Source organism: Panthera onca, chromosome A1 (genome assembly GCF_046562875.1).
Source record: "Panthera onca isolate mPanOnc1 chromosome A1, mPanOnc1 haplotype 2, whole genome shotgun sequence".
NCBI classification, from domain to species: Eukaryota; Metazoa; Chordata; class Mammalia; order Carnivora; family Felidae; genus Panthera; species Panthera onca.
Window position 1 is genome coordinate 186435077 of NC_138339.1, and position 20807 is coordinate 186455883.

Consider the following 20807-nt stretch of genomic DNA (forward strand, 5'->3'; position numbering starts at 1 on the left):
AGACAGAGAGAGACAGAACATGAACAGGGGAGGAGCAGAGAGAGAGGGAGACACAGAATCTGAAACAGGCTCCAGGCTCTGAGCTGTCAGCACAGAGCCCGACGCAGGGCTCGAACTTACGGATCGTGAGATCATGACCTGAGCCGAAGTCGGAGGCTTAACCCACCAAGCCACCCAGGCGCCCCAAAAGATTCTTTTTTTTTTTTTTTTTTTTTTTTAATTTTTTTTTCAACGTTTTTTATTTTATTTTTGGGACAGAGAGAGACAGAGCATGAATGGGGGAGGGGCAGAGAGAGAGGGAGACACAGAATCGGAAACAGGCTCCAGGCTCCGAGCCATCAGCCCAGAGCCTGACGCGGGGCTCAAACTCACGGACCGCGAGATCCTGACCTGGCTGAAGTCTGACGCTTAACCGACTGCGCCACCCAGGCGCCCCCCCAAAAGATTCTTAATGATAGACAACAAACTGAGGGAGGTGGGTGGGAGATGGCTAGATGGACGATGAGTACTAAGGAGGGCACTTGTGATGAGCGCTGGGTATTGTACGTAAGTGATGAATTACTGAATTCTACTACAGAAACCAATATCGCACTGTATATTAACTATAATTTAAATTAAAAGGAAAATAACTTCTTTTGCTGTATTGTTTTGATGTGTCTAAATTTTTTGTCTGAAAATATATATTTTGATTTACCTTTTAATTTACTCTTACAAAAACAACTTTTAAAATGTGTTATTTGAGAGTTTTAGGACTCTCCTATTCTCATTCACTTATTGGATTCTTTTAATAAGATGGGACTATTATTTTTCTAAAGTGTATTTAATAAAAAATAGATACAGAATTATAAAACAGAAAATATATTAGTCATTTGTTAGCTCTGATTGTTTAAATATTTATTTATTTTTGGGAAACCGCCGTGGGGGAGGAGCAGAGAGAAGGGGACAGGAGATCCTAAGCAGTCTCTTTGCTGCTTACAGCTGACAGCAGTGAGCCCAATTTGGGGCTCAAACTCAAGAACCACAAGATCATGACCTGAGCTGAAGTTGGACACTCAAGCATCTGAGCCACCCAGGTACCCCTGTTAACTCTGATTTAAAATAGAATCATCCTTGGGGCTCCTGGGTGGGTCAGTCAGTTAAGCGTCCTACTGTTGGTTTTGGCTCAGGTCACGATCTCACGGTTCATGGGATCAAGCCTCCTGTGGGGCTTCATGCTGACATCACAGAGCCTGCTTGTATTTCTCTTTCTCTCCCCTGATTTCTGCCCCTCCCCCACCATCACTGTGTCTATCTCTCAAAATAAATAAACTTTAAAAAAAGAATAGAATCACTCTTAAAGTCACATGAATTTGAAAATCTGTTCAGTATTTCTTGTAATAAACCCTGCAGATGACATTTACAAAACAATTACCTCCCTTCTGTAATTAATCTCAAAAGTAATCAAATTATGTATCAGGACAGCATTTATGAAATATTATTTATAATATTGAAAAAGTAGATTATTTAAAATTACTTTTAGAGTGAACATGGCCAAATAAAATCTATATTATGTAATTCTTTGTTGAAGCTAATAGTTAATTATATCCATTGATATTATGACACTATTTTATAAAAACAGCAAATAGGAATATGTAGAGTTGAGGATCTAATTATCCCAACACTCATTTTTGAACAGGTACATGTACAGAAATACTTAGAAAATCATATGGAATGACAAACACCTTTTAAGAGATGGCTACCCAAAGGAAAGGCAGAGAGGAAGTTGGGATTAAGAATGCTAGTATAAAGGATTTTTAACCTCAGTTATGTTTTATGAACTGATAAAAAATAGGCGATATATGTATACAAGTGGATGTTACTCAGTCATAAAAAAGAATGAGATATTGCCATTTGTGACCAAATGGATGGACCTCAAGGGTATTACAGTAATTGAAATAAGTCAGAGAGAGAAAGGCATATCCCAAATGATTTCACTTATATGTGAAATCTAAAAAACAAAACAAACAAATAAACAAAAAAGCAGAAACAGACCCATAAATAAAGAATATAAACTTGGTTGCCATTAGGAAATAAGTGAAGGTTGGGCAAAATATTTTTAAAACAATAATGTTGTGCCATTTTAAATTTATATATGTATATTTATATTATTTTTAAAATAGCATTTGCATTGTGAATAATTGCCTTAAAATCATGAGATCTAGATCTCAGTCTTATAATGTGTCTCTGTAGCACATATTACAGGTACTATTATCTTTTCATAATTACAAAAAAACCCAGATATATTATTTCAATTAAATTATATTTTTTATATAGATAAAATAAATTTTTATTTGACTTTTAATTGTCTAAGATCATCTACATTACAGCATGAATAACATTGATATTTATTAAAGGAACTGAATCCTAAGATATCATGAAACATCAAAAAATTAACATACTTTAAAAAAGATAAAGCCCATGAACAAGCAGGAAAATATTAGATACAGAGTAGTAGAGATTGAATAGTTTTAGTGAGAAGTGTAATGTTAACTGTGTTTAAGGTAACTTGAATGTGATCCTGGTTAAAAAAACTCTTTAGCTGAGTGATATGAACTAGTTGCTCAATTTTTTCTGTACCTCACAAGCAAAGTGGAAATAAGTATAAATCATAGATTTTATGTGAAGGGCTAGTGAGAAAAAAAAAATCTTACAACTCTGACAACTATATAGCAAGGGTTTGGTGCAATTGGCTATGTTTTTTTTTTTCTTTCCCCTAGTAGCATGAGCCTACAGGAATTTATGGGTATAGGTACAAATAACTTAAAAGTGGGAGGAAGTTGAGGGAGGTCTGAAATAATGAATTCCAAAGTCTTTGTGACCTCAGCAAAAGTTGTGTTACCTATGAAGAAAAGGGAGGGATGTAGGTTGTAGAGCAGAAGTTTGAGAATATAGAAGATATGAAATATCACTCTGGAGAATGGGGAAGGAAACTGATGACAGAAAGCAATTTTTTATGGACAGAACCATAAATTGTAGACTTATGATTGTATGTGTATGTGATTAGTGTTCCTACCAGCACTCAAGAACCATTGTGTAGATTCAGAGAAGGCAGACAGGGAGAGATTTTGCAGATCTGTGTTTTGTTGTTGATGTAAACTGGGTGCAAGAGAAGAGAGAAATGGGACAACCTGAAGGCAGTTGCAGTAAACATATAAAGTAAAAGAAAAAAATGAATGGATATTTGAAATATAACTGGATTAAACATGTTCAAATTAGAATGGGATTTGACCGGAGAGAAGGAGAGTAATAGATTGGAGGAGGTTTGGAGATCATGAAGGACACTGACTACAGTTCCCAACTCTGATGTATTGAAATATGACACAGTAAGTGGTCTCCACTGTAGAAAAAGAGTGATACCAGGAAAGATCCACTTTCATTTAAGGCAAATAGGTAGATGAAATATTCAGAGAAGAATACAATAATATTCATTTTTCTTGGATGTCTTAATTGGTGTAGAGCAGAAGAGAATTGAGAGAATGAAGGAATTATCCAACTTAAACCAAGCACAAATTATTGACAGAATAATTTTTAAAAATTATTAAAAATTAATTAATTAATAATTAATAAAATAATTATTAAAAATTATTTAAAATTGGTCTCTGTTTTTAATTGGGGTAAAATAAAAAATTACTATAGTATTGTGCCTTTGGACAATAATAAAAAATGGAAAAAAATCAAGAACCCTCAAATCTCCAACTTTCTTATATTCTAGAATTTGGATAAACTTACAAACAAGCAGATGTTATCTTGATAAAGTTGAAAATTATGAATCTCTTCAAGATCTCAAGTTTAGAAATTTTAAAAAGTTGAGTCACAGGAAACTGATGGAATATGTATAGTGGGATATAATTGCTGAATTATGTATTTATGAGTGGATAATCCCAAAATGCTAAAACAAAATCGGGAATAAAATTATTACTCACTATATCTTTAAGCTGTGAAAAATTATAAAATAAAATTTTATAATATTTAGTATTTTTCTTACAAATCTTGGCTTGTATATGGCAAGTGCTTTTTAGATCTACTATATTGAAAAAATAAATTAAGAGTTATAATTTACCAAAACAGCACATTATACAATTTTTGAAACATATGATATTTGAAAATAGAAATACTCGCTCTAGTTTGTCCTTTATTGGAAAGCAATAGCTCCTGATTTATTGATATAATTTGTATTAAGATGAATTAAGTGTGCTCATTATAGTTGGACTCATCCTAGTGCCAAAGTCTATATAGGCTTTTCACCACATGGCTTTGACAACGAGAAGATACTAATTAGGGTGATCATTTTCATAATGTGTCCATGTTAACATTGACAAAGAGGAGGTAAAGGGGCTTGATGAACTTTGTCTATAGTGCTGTTGTTTTTATTTTTCCTGTAGGGTGGTATCAGTTCTTCCTAATGGAATCAAAAGGTAGGATTGAAAATCAGATGACTTGTTGAAATTCTCTTCTTTTGTGATGAGCATTTGTCAGCTATAAAGTATCTTCTGTTAGGGGCTCCTGGGTGGCTCGGTTGGTTAAGCTTCTAGATCTTGGTTTCGGATCAGTTCATTATCTCATAATTTGTGGGTCTGAGCCCTGCATGGGGCCTGTGGTGACAGTGCAGGGCGTGCTGGGAATTCTCTCCTTCTCTCTCTGCCCCTCCCCCACTCACATGAGCTCCTGCAAGTGCACGCACACTCTCTCTCTTAAAATAGACAAACTTTTAAATAAATAAATAAATAAATAAATAAATTAATTAATTAATTAAATAAATAAAGTGTCTTCTGTTAGGAGGCAGCTTAATGAGTGACTATTGTAACCCAGATTTCATCCACTTCTGCCATTTATTTTATATCTGACCTTGAACAAGTCATTACAATTGCTAGGTTTCAACTTTCTTACATGTAAAATGAAGACTCTAGGAGTATAAAAATCAAGATGAACTTCAGAATTTATCAATTATATTATAATACTATTTTTATCATAAATATAAGAAAAAGTAAAAGCAAACAAGCAAACAACATTTATAATTCCCATACTTCCAGATAGAGAATAAAATATATTTATTTTCACTGAGGCACAGTTTGGCAGTACTCAAGAACACTAATTCCAAAAATTCTAAGAACGAAGAAGCTCAGTCGGTTAAGCATCCAACTTCAGCTCAAGTCATGATCTTGTGGTTCGTGAGTTTGAGCCCCATGTCGGGCTCTGTGCCAGCTCTGTGACAGCTCAGAGCCTGGAGCCTGTTTCAGATTCAGTGTCTCCCTCTCCCTCTCTCTCTCTGTTCCTCTCCCACTCATACTCTCTCTCTCTCTCTCAAAAATAAATAAACATTAAACAAATTTTTATAAAAATATCTGAGAATGAAGTGCAAAGCCATAGGTGGTATATACTATGCAAACGACACTTCCAAACTGGACTTTCTGAAACATTACACAGTACTCCAGGATTGCCTCCAACTAGTGCGAATGCTTGACATGGTGAAATGAACAGACCGGCTACATCGGATAGCCAGCCTTCCACTTATTGCATTTGACTTTATGCTTAGGCAATAGCAAACACTAGTTCTTCTTTTCTTCCCATTAAGAAGATTAATGGAGTGAAGTTGTCTATCTATTGCACTAGTTCTGGATCCACTTTTGCAAGTCTACTCCCAAAACACAAAAAGTGATCACACGGTAACTCTTGCAAGAGTAAATGAGTTACACTGATTGGAGGTTATATTGACTCCATTTCATTTATGTAGACATCCAATTTAATAAAATATTTATTTCACATCTAAGGAAATACAAACTAAACTACAAAAGTGTGAAAATTACTCTAGCAAGGAGTGATTTTAACTCTGAATTCCTGGACTAGTAACATGCTCTTAAGTCCAATTTTGGTAATGCCTGAAATGGCCTCTGACTTAATAATAAACACGTACCTAGGATGTACTCTGTGAATTATTGAAACCAGTTTATGCACGTCAACTTACTAAATCTTCATAAAAACCCAATGATGACATTCCCTGCTGTGATCAACAAAATCTCAGTTCCATCTCTGCCACTGTGAATAAATTCTAAGTATCCTTCTCTTTGTACTACTCTCAAATTTCAAAGTCCCATTGGGCATATATGATTGATTTACCCTAAATTATGTGTCTGAAAGCTTAGCTGCAGGTAGTGAGAGATTATCTGTGCCCCATTCACCAAAACTCACATAATAGTTTTCCCCAAATATGAAGGTAGTTCAGAACTAGCTGGCCAAAAAATGACAGATACCCAGAATAGATCCTATCCTTCTGATCATTCAATAGTTACATGCCTCTTGCTTTTATAATCATTTTATTGTAAAGACTCCCATGTCATATAATACTTTCAAGTTTCAGACAGCTGAGAATATTTTCTTACACTGTCAAAAGTGAAACAGCACAAAGTCCCATCACATAGTATCTCTAGCTCAAAATACAGGATCTGTAGGTGATAAACAATGGTTTTGTCATGATCCTACATCCCACAGGGTATGTACTAAATTAGGAAATTGAATATGATAAATAAACCCTACTTATAAATGGAGAAATAAGCAAAGCATGCTAACTGTAAGGAAAATATGGCATATTCTTGGGCACCAACCATTGTTTAATAACTTGCTTGTGTTTTAAAAAATCATCATATCAGGACTCATGTTCCACTCAGTAGAACTGAAATTTTGAGTCCATACTTGAGGAATGGTAGTAGTAGCAAGATTATATTTCTCACGCAGAATTGCCATCAACATTGGTAGTACTAATAGAAGCATTGTAGTAAAGTTGATTATTTTTTTGCCATTTCGTTTTGAGAGGCAGCCCAAACAGGTTTTCCTCTGAGGTAAATTTTGCAGCATAGTTTTAGATATTCACCTACAAGTTTAACCTCAAATTTTGTTTCCTCCAATTATCCTACTGATTCTGTTAAATTCTAATATTCTTTAATGGATTCTTTTTTTCTTAAACTGGCCAGCATATTTTAATTTATTATAACTACAAAAATGACTGAAAGACTGTTGACACTGGAAGTGGTTGAAGGTAGTAGACATTCAATGATAGGAATCTAGGGTGGGTTATTTAATATGCATGGATCTGAACACCATGAGAAAACTACAATTAGAGAATAGGTCTCTAACAGTCTGACACAATGTCAAAACAGCGCATTGTTATTGTCTGTGTTCTCCTATGTCAAGGAGCTTAGATCTTGATTAAACAGCAGCTGTGATTAAATAAAATGTTGATTATGAAAAATTCTAGGACTGTCATGTCAGCTTCCCTTTTTGTAACTGACGTGTGGCCGTAAAGAAGGAGAACAAAGCGATCAAAGCGCTCCCCATTCGATAAGTCTTTATCACTTGTAGCAGAAGCTTGAGCAAGAAAATGAGTTAGTAAAATAAAATATTAATAATACTTACAAACAGACCAGTTGACGTTAGGAAACAGTTGGGAGGAGTAGTAAACTGAGAATTAGAATAAAGTCATAAGATTAAGTTATATAAAACAGTTCACTCTGAACCACTAAATCCTACAGAGCTTATTTTTTGCCTGAGGAAGCAACTAATTTCTCCTTGACTTGTTTGAGATCTCTGTAATGAATGCCTAAAGCATTTACCTTACAAGGACAAGGGAATTCTGCTTGTGTCCCATTTTTACCACCCCTTATTACTTTCAGACCTATAACTAGAATCTGACTCCAACCTTTTCCTCCAGGTTGCACAACTCCTAGAGGAAATGGTTTATATATCAAGTCTCAATTTTTTTTAGCTAATTAATATAGTAAATAGTATGAATTGATTATTGAATGGTAAATTATGTATGCATTCCAGGGATAAACTGAACCTTATATATTTATGGATTTGTTCTGTAAAATTTTGTTAGGAATTTTTGTATCGTGTTTGTAAGGGATATTACTCACCATTCTCATTCTCAGTGTTCTTGCTCTGTCTTTGGTTTTGATAGCAGTGTAATGCTGGCCTCATAGAATGAGTTGGAAAGTAATTCTTTCTCTACAATTTCCTGGAACTTTGTGTAGAATTAGAATTTTATCTTCCTTAATTTTTGTTTTAATTCACCAGTAAAGGCATTCAATTCAGGAGTTTTCTTTATTGGAATGTCTTAACTACAAATCCAATTTCTTTAATAGACATACAAGCAATATATTTCTTCCTGTTTCTAAGATCTTATTCACTTTAGTGTTTTTGTCAAATTTCTTTGCATAGTTGTTTATAATATCTCCAATTATGCTTTTGATATTAATGGAATCTCTAGTAATGTCATTTATCTCATTTCTGATGTAAGTACTTTGTTTCTTCTACCTTTTCTTCTAACTACTCTGGCTAGAAATTTATTTCTTTTATTTTTAAAACTTTTACAAAGAACTATCTTTTGGTTTCATATTTTCTCTGTTTTAAAATTGTTTCCTATTTTATTGATTTTCACTCTGGTCTTTACTATTTTCTTTCTTCTGCTTACATTAGGTGTCATTTGCACTTTATTTTTTACACTCTTAAGGTGGAAGCTGTGGTCATGAATTTGAGACCATTTTTTTTTCAAATAATACATGCATTTAGTTCCACAAATTTCTTTAAGTGTTGAATATGCAATATCCCACAAATTTTGATGTTTTTTAGAAACTCTATTTAAAATAGATTTGAGACGTGAGTTATTTATAAGCATGTTATATAGTTTCCAAATATAGGGAACTTCCCAGAAAGTTTTGTTAATGATTTCTAATTTCATTTTGTTCAGAGAATATCTAGCCTGAATCTCTTTAAATTTATTGAAACTTGTTTTATAGCCCACAATATCGATTATCTTGTAAATTTTCTATGAAAACATAAATAGAATGTATGTTTTCCTGCCTTTGGATAGAGTATTGAGACAATTAAGTTAATATGTTTAATAGTGTTGCTCAAGTCCCATGTATGATTATTGATTTTCCAGCTACTTTTCTATTATTGAGATGAGGATATTAAAATCTTTGACTATAGTTGTAGATTTTTCCATTTCTCCTTGACTGTCTTCAATTTTATTATCATGTATTTTGAAGCTCTATTACTAGTTACATAAACATTTAGGTTTGTAGGTTATCCCTTTATCACTATGAAATGAATTTCTTTAATCCTGGTAATATTCTTTGCTCTGCAGTATACTATGTTTTTATCAATATAGCCAAAACAGCTTTCCTTTGATTAATGTTATCATGACATGTAATTTTTTATCCTTTTAATATTGACATATTTGTATCTTATTATTTAACACTGATCTCTCATAGGCACATATAATTATGTCTTGCTGTTTTATCCAATCTAGCAATATATGTTATTTTTATCGCATTTACATTTAATGTAATGGTTACATAGTTTGTTTTAAATATAACAATTTCTTGTTCATCTCTGTTTGTTCCATGTGTTCCATGTTCCTTTTTTCTTCCCTTTTAGCCTTTTTTACCCCCACCTTTTTGGTACTGCCTTCTTTTAGTTTAATATTTTTCATGGTTAATAATATTTTATATCTTCAATATACTGTAACTATTGTGTTCCTTTAGTGATTATTTTCCTATGTTTTATGTATCTTTAACTTTACCATATGACTTAATACAATACTTCATATATGTTATAAGAGACTCAACAGTTTAATTGCATTTTTTTTCCCTCCTGGCCCCTACACTATCATTGTCATACATTTATTTCTACACTTTTCATAACCTTTACAATACAGTGTTACTGTTTTCTTTAATCATTCAATATCTTGAAAGTGAACTTAAATAAGAAGAAAATTTATTATCTCCCTAAAAAGGAAAAAAACTTCTTTAACATTTCTTAACAGTTCTTGTAATTTAGGCCTGCTGGTGACAAAGTTTTTAAACATCTTTTGCCTTTTTTGTCCTTATTTTGGGTTTATTATTAAAGATATATTGCTAGGTATATAGTTTCTAGGCTGAGAGGTTTTATGTTTTTTTTTATTTTTTCATTTCTTTAAAGATGTTGTTCAAGTATTTTATTGCTTTGTGGTTACCATTAGGTTTGTATATAACATCTTCTGCATGTAGCAATCTATACTAAGTTGATGGTCATTTAAGTTTGAGCCAATTCTTAACCCCTCTCCTCCCCACATTTTAGGTATATGGTGCATATTTTACATTCTTTTCTTTTGTGAGTTCCTTGATGCACTTTTTATAGAAATATTCATCTTTATTGCTTTTGTGTTTCCTATCTTCATACTGTCATTTTTGGTCTTTCCTTTCTACTCAATGAGTCTTTTTGAATATTTCTTTCAGGGTTGGTTTAATAGTCATGAACTCCTTTAGTTTTTATTTGTCTGGGAAACTATTTCTTCTTCTATTCTCCTTTCTGGCTTGGAAAGTTTCTGCTGAAAAATCCGCTGATAACATTATGGGATTCCTTTGCATGTACTCTTCTTTTGTCTTGCTGCCTTTAATATTTTTTTCTTTATCACTGTATTTTGCCATTTTAATTATAATATATCTTGATGTTCATCTGCTTTTGTTGATTTTTGGAGGGTTTTCTGTGCCTCCTGGATCTGCATATTTGCTTCTTTCCCCAGATTAGTCAAGTTTTCAGCTATTATCTCTTCAAATAAATTCTCTTCCCCCTTTCTCTCTCTTTTCTTTTGTGAGCCTCCTATAATATGAATGTTATTACATCTTATGGAGTCACTGAATTCCCTAAGTCTATTCTCATTTTGCATAACTCTTTTTTCTCTCTTTTGTTCAGCTTACTTACTTTCCATTACTCTTTCTTTAAGGTCATTAATTCATTAGATCAAGCATGTTTCTCACGTTGCATATTGATCCCTTTATCTCTGCCATATTATTCCTTATTTCTATGTTAATGGTCTCACAGATGTCCATCAGGCATGTTACTTATATCTGTTTTGCTTATATCTCTGGCTGTGGCCTTGTTCTGTTCTTTCATTTGGGACAAATGCCTCTGTCTACTCATTTTGTCTTAAGTCTCTGCTCCTGTTTCTATGTGTTAGGAAACTAGCTATGTCTCCTATTCTTGAAGGTAATGGCTTTATTATGAAGAGTTCTGGTAGTGCCCTGTCATATAATATTCCCTGTTCCCCAGGGCCTGGTGCTTCCATGACTGTCTCCAGTGTGTGCTGCATGTGTTCTGCTGTTTTGTCCTGGTCAGTTGTCCTTCAGGCCAGTCATCTGCAAAGCTCTCTTTGCTTGCTGTGGGACTGTTTGGTCCCTGGCCTGAATGGGTCAGTTTTAACTAGGTGTGCTCTGATCTGCTTACGTAATGAGACCTGTTGCTGCTGCCACTGGAACCAAGGCCTCACAAAACTAGATGCAGTGTTGACAGGGATTAGGACCAGTCTTCTGGGGGAGGGGGCCTGCTGCACTGGGACTGAAGCAAGTATGATTGGGAAAGGTGGTTCTTCTGGAGCAGAGTGTAGGGAGAGGGTTGGTGTAAGTTAGGTAGCGAGTGTCAGTGCTGCACTGATTCCTGCAGGTGGCTCTGTGCTTATGCTGAGGGATGGGTTCCTGGAGGGATCTCTCTATGAACACTACTTCTGTGGGACATGCTCTATAATGATCAACTAATTTCCTCATTGTATGTGCAAGCTCTTCATATAGTGTTTCCACATTGTATATCAACAGTCTGTTTGTCCAGTCTTTTCTCCAAGAGCAGCCCCAATATCCTCTGAGCTCTCCCAGAACCAAGCATACTGGCCTCAAAAACTCTAGGCTTTAAGTCCCTCTGGTTGAAAGAACTCATCAATGTGGACCCTCTCTCACTTTCCAAGCCAATTGCTATGAGGATTTGTTTTCCCCGTGACCTCCTCTGTGTGCTAGTTTTTCTCTCACCCTTCTCTGTGAACAGTGCTCCCTTACCACTGTAGGGGCCACAATCTGTTTCTCTCCCAGACTGCATCTCTGCACGTCTTACCTTCTTGCATGTGGCCTTGTCTCTACCTTTAGCTGTGGAGTTTGTTTGGCCAGTCTTCAGATCAATTTCTGGAGTACTTAGGATGATTTAATAGTTATCTAGTTGTATTTGTGGGATGAGGCGAGCCTAGGGTCATCCTACTCTGCTGCCATCTTCTCCTCCCAACTGTTTTATCGTTTGCATTATTTCCAGCAAACCATCTTTGTTCTGCTAAATATAATGTGTATTTCCCTCTGTGTACCTTTAGGACTTTCTCTTTATCACTGGTCCAGTTTAATTTATGAGTTACCTTGATTTTAAAAATTAGATATTCAACACCCGTTCTGAAATATCCTAGGTCAAATATTCCACTTGTAATTAAAACTGATGACATTTTTTTTTATTTGACGTTTATTTATTTTTGAGACATAGAGAGACAGAGCATGAACGGGGGAGGGTCAGAGAGAGAGGGAGACACAGAATCTGAAACAGGCTCCAAGCTGTCAGCACAGAGCCCAATGCGGGGCTCGAACTCACAGACTGTGAGATCATGACCTGAGCCAAAGTCAGTCGCCCAACCGACTGAGCCACCCAGGCGCCCCAAAACTGATGACATTTTTACAGTATAATTGTGTCCCCAAAATGTTAATTGTTATCTTAATATTACTGTGTACTTATTGTAATGCTTTTAATGGCTCCTTAGAAACTATTAGGATTAAGTTTACTATCTGAAGCACTCACTGTTCAAATCATTAACTCATGGTGCAAAGATGATTTAGTAACTAATGCTTCACGTTTCACTTAGCTGGACTGTTTTTCTGCATTGTGCTTGGAGTTAGTTGAGATATTTGGAACTGTTAAAATTTTTGAATAGTTTAATCAATCTGGAAATTTTTATGTCATTATTTCTTCAAATATTCTTTCCTGCCACTTCCCTTTCCCCATCTCAGCCAAATATCATGCTTCCAACTGCAATTATAAATTTTTTTAAAAAATTGTCCCAAAGCTCACTAATGTTCTGTTCATTTTTATTTTTTATTATTATGTTTTAAATTAATTTATTTTGAGAGAGATAGAGACAGCACGGGTGGGGGAGGGGCAGAGAGAGAGGAAGAGAGTGAGAATACCAAGCAAGTGCTGTGCTGCCAGTGCAGAGTCCAATGTAGGGCTGGAACCCATGAAATGGTGAGATCATGACCTGAGCTGAAACCAAGATCAGACGCTAAACTGACTGAGCTATTTTGGTGCCCCTGTTCATTTTTAAATTATATATTTTTCCCTGTGTGTTCCAATTTTGCATAATTTCTATTGCTGTGTCTACGAATTCACTAATCATTTGTTCTGCAATGTATAGTCTGCAGTTAATAACATCCAATGCATTTTTCATCTCTGACATTGTCGTTTTCACCTCTAGAAGTTTGGCTATATTTTTATGTCTTTTCTGTCACTAGTTACATATTCAATTTTTCCTGTAGCTTTTTGAACATATGGAATACAGTTGTAGTAACTGCTTTAATGTTCTTGTCTGCCAATTCTAACATCTGGGTCAGTTTCAATTGATTTCATTTTCTCCTCATTATGGATTGCATTCTCCTGCCTGTTTGAATGGCTGATAATTTTTTATTGGACATCAGGCATTGTTAATTTTACCTTGTTGGATGCTGGATATTTTTGTAATCCTATATTCTCAATCTTTGTTCTTGGACTCATTTATGATACTAAAAAATGGTTTGAGGCTTTTGAGCCTTATATTTAAGATTTGTTAAGGTCTGGAGCAGTGCTCAGTCTAGCTAATTATTCCCTAGCACAGAGGCAAGAGTCTTCTGAATACCAAATGTTCAATGAATTATGAGGGTTTCCAATCTGGGTGATGGAAATAGAGTTTATTCCCAGCCCTGGGTGAGCTCAAGTTACTGTATTCTAATCCTTTTAGGGGGTTCATTTCCAAGCCTCAGGTAGTTTTTCACATGCTTTCACTGATCAGTAGTCTGATGAACACTTGAGGGATCCCTCTACAGATCTCTGGAACTCTCTCTGTGCAGCTTTGTTATCCCAGTACTCTATCATCTACTGACAATCTAGCTACCTTGTTTTCCCTGGACTATGAGATCTGTGTCTTCAACATAGGAAGTCTGCCTAGCTCTACCTGGGTTTCTCCTTCTCACTCTGTAAGCTGGAAGTTCCCTCAAGTAAGTAACCTTAGGCAATTTTAGGGTTTACCTCATTTTCTGTATCTCAAAAGTCTCCATTTTCTGTTGCCTCATGCCCAATATCTTGAAAAGCATTGTGTTATTTATTTAGTTCAGTTTTTTTGTTTCTCTTATATAGGAAGATAAATCCAATTATATTAATTACATATAACTGATACTTTAATAACTAGCACAATCCCCATGTTGCTTTTCCAATTCATGGAGTGAGAGAAAGTTTGAACACTGAAAGTTCCTGGAATTTACCCTACCTTTCAAAATTGATGCTAAAAAACAGTGTTATACTCCTGGGGAAATCAATGACTAACACCATCATCAAAACTTTAAAAGATGCAAGACTTAGGATCTCTATTACATTCTCCTTTAAATCAGCTAGTACAGGAGATGATTATTCTTAGTATATACCAGGAAGTTATTTTAAGCTTAATCAGTTATTTACTCCAATTGCATATCAACACAGATCCCAGGACCTATTATGCATTTATGGATCTTTCAAACACTACAGCAGTAATAGCATTCTAATAGGACTTGGTGACTCAGAATTACCAGTTATCATGGAGGTCTTTTAAGTTATATTTATGAATAGGGAGATAAATCCTGGAGCCTGATACCTCTGTAAAGTTTCTAGTGTCTAATAGTTTAGACATGTAAGTTAGTTACCTTCAGGTGGAAAAAAAATGGTGCATTTGAAAACTACATGCTAGGTATGTCTCTTTGGATTTGAGAAGTTACATACACCACTTTCGATATACTGTTCAGAACAGACTCATTTATCGAGTTGACCCTAAAATCTGCCAACTTTGGGAAAACCTAGAGCAAGATATAGCTCTTCAGATGGTCCAGGCTGCAGTGTTCTTCCACCTGGGCCTTTTATAGCTTAATAGCACTTCTATATGTATGAGTTGGAGGCACTTCATTTGTGTTCATGTTTTGAACAAGAAGACATGTAATCAAGGCATGTAAAGGCATAATTGTTTGAAAAAAATGGTTAAAAGAAAAGGTCAGGAGTGAAACGCAGGGGAAAAAAGACACAGAAAACAAAGTTAGAGGATGCATCAAGAAAATGAAAAATAGAGAGACGGTGGATTTTTCTGGATGCACATTCCAGTCTAAGTCATGCTCCAAAACCGAACTCCATCTGCCCATCTTAGTTTTCTGGAACAAAGTCCCACTCATTCAAACCCACCCATCCTCCACAAACAATTCCTTTTCCCCAGACATTCTTACCTCCCACACTTACAGCAGCATCACATATCACTTGGAATTTGTAGTGATTTTTTATTTTTCATATCACTAAAACATTTTCCTCTTAACCAACAGGATAATCACTTTTCTCTCTGCCAAATTATGTACTTCTATTTCTCATCATGAAGGAAATAAAATCCAGGTTGGGAAACTTGACAGCACTTGCATCATCTCCAGGCAGCACATCCAAAATGTGTTATCTGCGGACTCTAAGGGAAGGGCAATACAATTAGGATTTTTTAAATGAAAGTCACTAAATGAAAAATTTAAAACATAAAATCCATTTGTTTTTTAATGATACCATACTAGAACTATTTTAGGCGGGGGCGGGGGGGCATCTTTGTCTTAAAGAGGTATTCTTTGGAAAAATAGCTTTTTTTTAAATTTTTATTTAGTTTTGAGAGAGAGAGAGAGAGAGAGAGAGAGAGAGAGTGCGTGAGGGGGCGTGGGGGGCAGAGAGAGAGGGAGACACAGAATCTGAGACAGGCTCCAGGCTCTGAGCGGTCAGCACAGAGCCTGATGCAGGGCTCCAACCCACGAACCGTGAGATCATGACCTGAGCCGAAGTCAGAGGCTTAACTGACTAAGCCACCCAGGTGCCCCAAAAATAGCTTTCTTAAAAGGATCTTGGATATCTTTTTTTAATATATGCTAAATACATACCCAATAAGTATATCTAACCTTTCAGGTATAAATAAACATAAAACTTTATAATGACCTGTTCTATGGTATTTTTAAAATTTAAATACCAGAACTTCTTTAAAAAAAAATTAGGATCATCTGGAGTGCCTGGGTAACTCAGTCAGTTGAGCATCCAACTCTTGATTTTGGCTCAGGTCTTGATCCCAGCCTCATGGGATTGAGCCTCACTTCTGGCTCCACACTGAGCATGGAGCCTGCTTGAGATCCTCTCTCTCCCTCTCCCTTTGCCCCTCTCCCCCGTGTGCATGCTTTCTCTCTAAAATAAAAAAAAAAATTAATATCATCACTCAGTAGCTGTAATATTGGTAATATTCACATTCTTAACTTTAAATTGTAATGCCTTTTTATACAACATGATGAGATCTTGATCTCATAGCCTTGTTTTTAGTGTTAACACTTTTAACATTACATAATGAAAACACATAAAATGTAATATTTTTGCTCATAACATTACATGATGAAAAAACAGGGTACAGTATCTTTTTATTCATAGGATAAAAATTTCAATAAAGTAGATGTACACCCACTCTTCTGAAAGTGTAGTTTCATAAGTATTTATCGAGTATTGCTGTCCATTTACTTTGTCATTAAATGTCATGGAAAAAGTACTTGTTTGCAAATATCTAGAATTCTGTTGTACAGAGACCTGAATTTATTGCTATATGATTTTTTTCAAAATAGGCTTTCTGCTTCCGCTTCTATTAGTTTTTCCAAGAGTATGTAATTCTCATAACTTACCCCAAAGAGTTGGGCAGATCAGGGTTATCTGATGCCAGATATCTGGCATCCTTTTTGTTGTTGTTTATGATTAGAGCAAACTATATAAACAATTCTGTATATACCAATGGGAGTCTGCAGTGCCTACGTGATAGATTATAAATTGCTTGACTTTGAATCTAGCTCATGATGACTAATCAAAATAAAAAATTACTAAAGTTGTGATTCTCTTTTCTCCCTCATCACCTTTTTTTCTTCCTCCTTCTCTCCTTGCCCTTTTGGCAATCACCATCATTATTATTCTCAACATTGTTATCATCCTCTTTGTCATTCCTTATTTATTTGCAATATTATGAAAATGATGACATGATGATAATGCATCTACCTGTACTTTCTAAACATAAGATATATGGGCTGTGATTATTAGTAATCCTATCGGAACTATGCGTGAGAGGAAATAAGAACCATTGCAAGAGGCTTGAAGTTTCTGAGGGATGGAAGGGAACAGGTGGAAATCCAACTGCTCCTTGGGGAACACTAAGGTATCTTTATATAAAATGCAGCACATTGGATGAATAATGTACACTTTTCCAAAAACATTTTATGAGAAACATGTTTATCTGATTTTCTGTATCTGGATATCTGTATATGATTGAAATGCCAGAGAAGTCCACTATACTTAGGTAACTCTCTTTAATAATGATGTGTTGGGATTCTTGGTAATTTATAAGTATGTTAAGCTAATCAAGCATGAGTAAACCATACTTAGAACTAATGTAAATATACAGAAACTATAAAAATATATACAGAAACTATAAATGATATGTCAAAATCCTGCATTAATATTATTATTGTTATTTGAACGGCTGTATTTATTGAGGATACATTTCTTTATCTTTCTGTAGTTGACAAAAATTCATATTTTAAATACAAAATGCAGTATTCTCCTAATTATTCTACCAGAAGTCTATGTATATACTAGAAACCCAGGAGGTACAATGGCTCTAGTACAAAATGTGTTTGGCACAGGGATGTCTGGAATTCCTTTAGGAAATACTTTCTAGGACTGATGAGAATTATTTTTTAACTCACCCAGTTTTGATGGAAATAAGATTATCTTCCACATTTGGTGTTTGGTCACTGGGTTACCAAATTTGGCTGTACATCAAGATCACTGGAGTAGGATTTTAAAACACAGATTCCTGCATCTCAACTCAGAGATTTCTAATTCTGTAAGTCTGGGATAGGGCCCATAATCACTGAACTTTAAATTTTTTTTCATGTAATTTTACTAACTAGTAGGAGCCAAGTATCAAAAAAACAGCTCCAAAAGTCAATTACTTTTTACAAATAAGCCCTTTCATATATCATTGCTTCTCATGCCTACATTAAAATGATCCCTTATTCCAGACATAGTCTATTTGCCCTTTGATGGCATTTGGTTATTTCACACAATTATGCTCGGGTAATTGTGGATTACACCTAAAATCTGATTTCTTAAGAATATCCTATTTCTGCATGTATGGCTATGGATTTACTGGGGAGTGTTTTCTCAAGAAAAGACATAGATAATATAGCTAATGTTTTTTCAGATGAATTAGGAAGAATTACTTATCAAAAAATAGACACGGAAGTGGCTTAACTGCATCCCAAGAAAATTATTTTGTTCTAAGCTAGACAAAGTTACTCAAGTGATCTATTACACCGATCTGATTTTTTTTTAAAAAAAAGAAACATTATTTGAAGCAGCAAAAACAAAAATGTTTTTAAGTTTGATTTACCCAAAGTGATGTACTGGTAAACCTTGATACAGTACATAAAGAAGCAACTCATGCTTATATTTAGCTTTCTGCTTAGAACTTCAGAATTTTGGAAGGGCTGAGCTATCAGTCTGACATGGTAAATGGTTTGGTCACAATATCAGAGATTAGACATGTGGTTGCCTCAAGGGTTTCAGTCCCTGCCAAAGGACACTGTTAAGAGTTTTAACTGGGTGGGCAGCCAAGGAGACAGATGATATCCACGTGTAGACTGTCACTAGTAACACAGACAGCAGTGTAGAACTCCTGCTCATGAGCCAGTGTCATCGCTGGTCCTGAGAGAAGCTTATTTTGTTGACAACAGCTCTCGACTGAAGCAAAGAAAAGCTGTCTTCAGTTACTTGCAAAGAGTGTGGCCCTCTTTATGACATTAACTTTTTCCCTTAAAACTGAGGGTTGCAGATGGCAGATTCTATCTGGCTCTGGCAAGGACACATTTCATCAGGGGGCAGCATTCTCTTAGTGTGTTGCAGACTCCCTGGGGTAATATTTATCCCATAGCTTAGAATCTGTGGAATGGCTCTCTTAGACTTCTTGATAGATGCTACTCCTTTGTTGTATTACCTAGGATTATAGCAGAGGGTTTGTTCAGACGTCAAGAAGGCCTGTAGACTATGCTTTGACACCAAGATAAGCCAAGAAAAGTGTAAAATTGCCAGATAAATCACTTTGAAATATAATTTGATTGAATGTACGTTAACATGATTACTGCTTCTACTCTCAGCACGGGTCATTGTGTGTAGTCTATACATTAGCACCTCAAGATGGTTTTTTGATGCTGCAAAAGCAATTAAATTCCCACAATAAGTTCTCCACAACTATAAACATGTTCAGTAACAAAAGCCAAATGAAATATTACAAGGGTCTAAATATGTAAATAGATAGCCTACTCCTCATTATGGTATTTTAAGAACACCCATAGATTCCTTAGAACTCTAAAAAAAAAAAAAAAACAACAACCATGATTCCTGAACAAAGTAACAAGTAGGAAAAGTTTACCACCTGCCTCTGTTTCTCTAACTACCATATTTGACTATTTTTCTCTCTCTCAGAATTGTCTGTCTCAGGTGGGTGGATTCTTACTTTCTCCTTAGAGTGTATACAGATACATACATGTGTGCATAGATATCATCCATATGTCATTGTTTTTCACATTATTTGCAATTTAAAAACAAAAATAAAATTAATTTCTTTGTGGCACTGGCAAAAGCATCCTTCATCATTTTCAAGACTTTACAATAATAAGTAATGTCCAAATTACGGCTTCTCTCATGACTGCTAACTTACTGAATATCACTTTTACTTGATGGGAAATTAATACGCATATAATGCCACGAGCCCCTGGTTGAAAAGGACCTAGGTGTAAAATGGATTCGCTTTCATTTCCTCCCCTGTGGTACTGATTTTGATTGTGGAACAGAAGGTATGAATTTATAACATGATGTGTGATTAAGTAACAGCTGTCAGTAATTGGATGCAGCAAAGTTCCTAATGAAACCTTTAAGTCATGAAATATTTACCTGATTTTTGTTTCACTACAAAGACCGAAAATCAATGTAGGTTATTAAAACATCTGGCTCAAGTTTTGAGTTTTTGCAATCCTGAAAACTCTACCTCAAATAGTTGTTTCTATAAGGGGAGATCACTTGATTTTTTTGTGTGTGTTCATGAATTTGTGGATTAGAGTTGCTTTTCTCCACAATGATAGAATGTTATGTTAATATGTTTTATATTGAGATATTTGCACTTCCCTGAAACATATACCCAGATGATTGAAATTATTTTTTTCTAGGAATGAATCTTTGTGAATGAAATAGTACATCAGCTTTCAAAGGTTTAAAAAATATACACTAGATACGATTTTTCTAGTATAAAACCTGTTGCCATTAAATTGTAAAATCTTTCTCCAGTGAAGAGAGGATCTTGCCTAATGTTTTAAAAGCTGTTAAAATTTACCCAAATAAGAGACTAATTTTAGGAAGTATATGTTACTATTAAATGAAATGTTCAGAGATCCAAATTCTTCAATGAATGTCTAAATAATACTTTCACATTTCTGTTTTATTTCTCCTAAAAAGGAACACTATTACCTGAGAGTCAGAATCAGAGATATCAAGATAGTATAAAGCTTTCCAAAACCAGATAAATATTATTGTCCCCAGCTTGGAGGTGAAAAGTCCAGAGT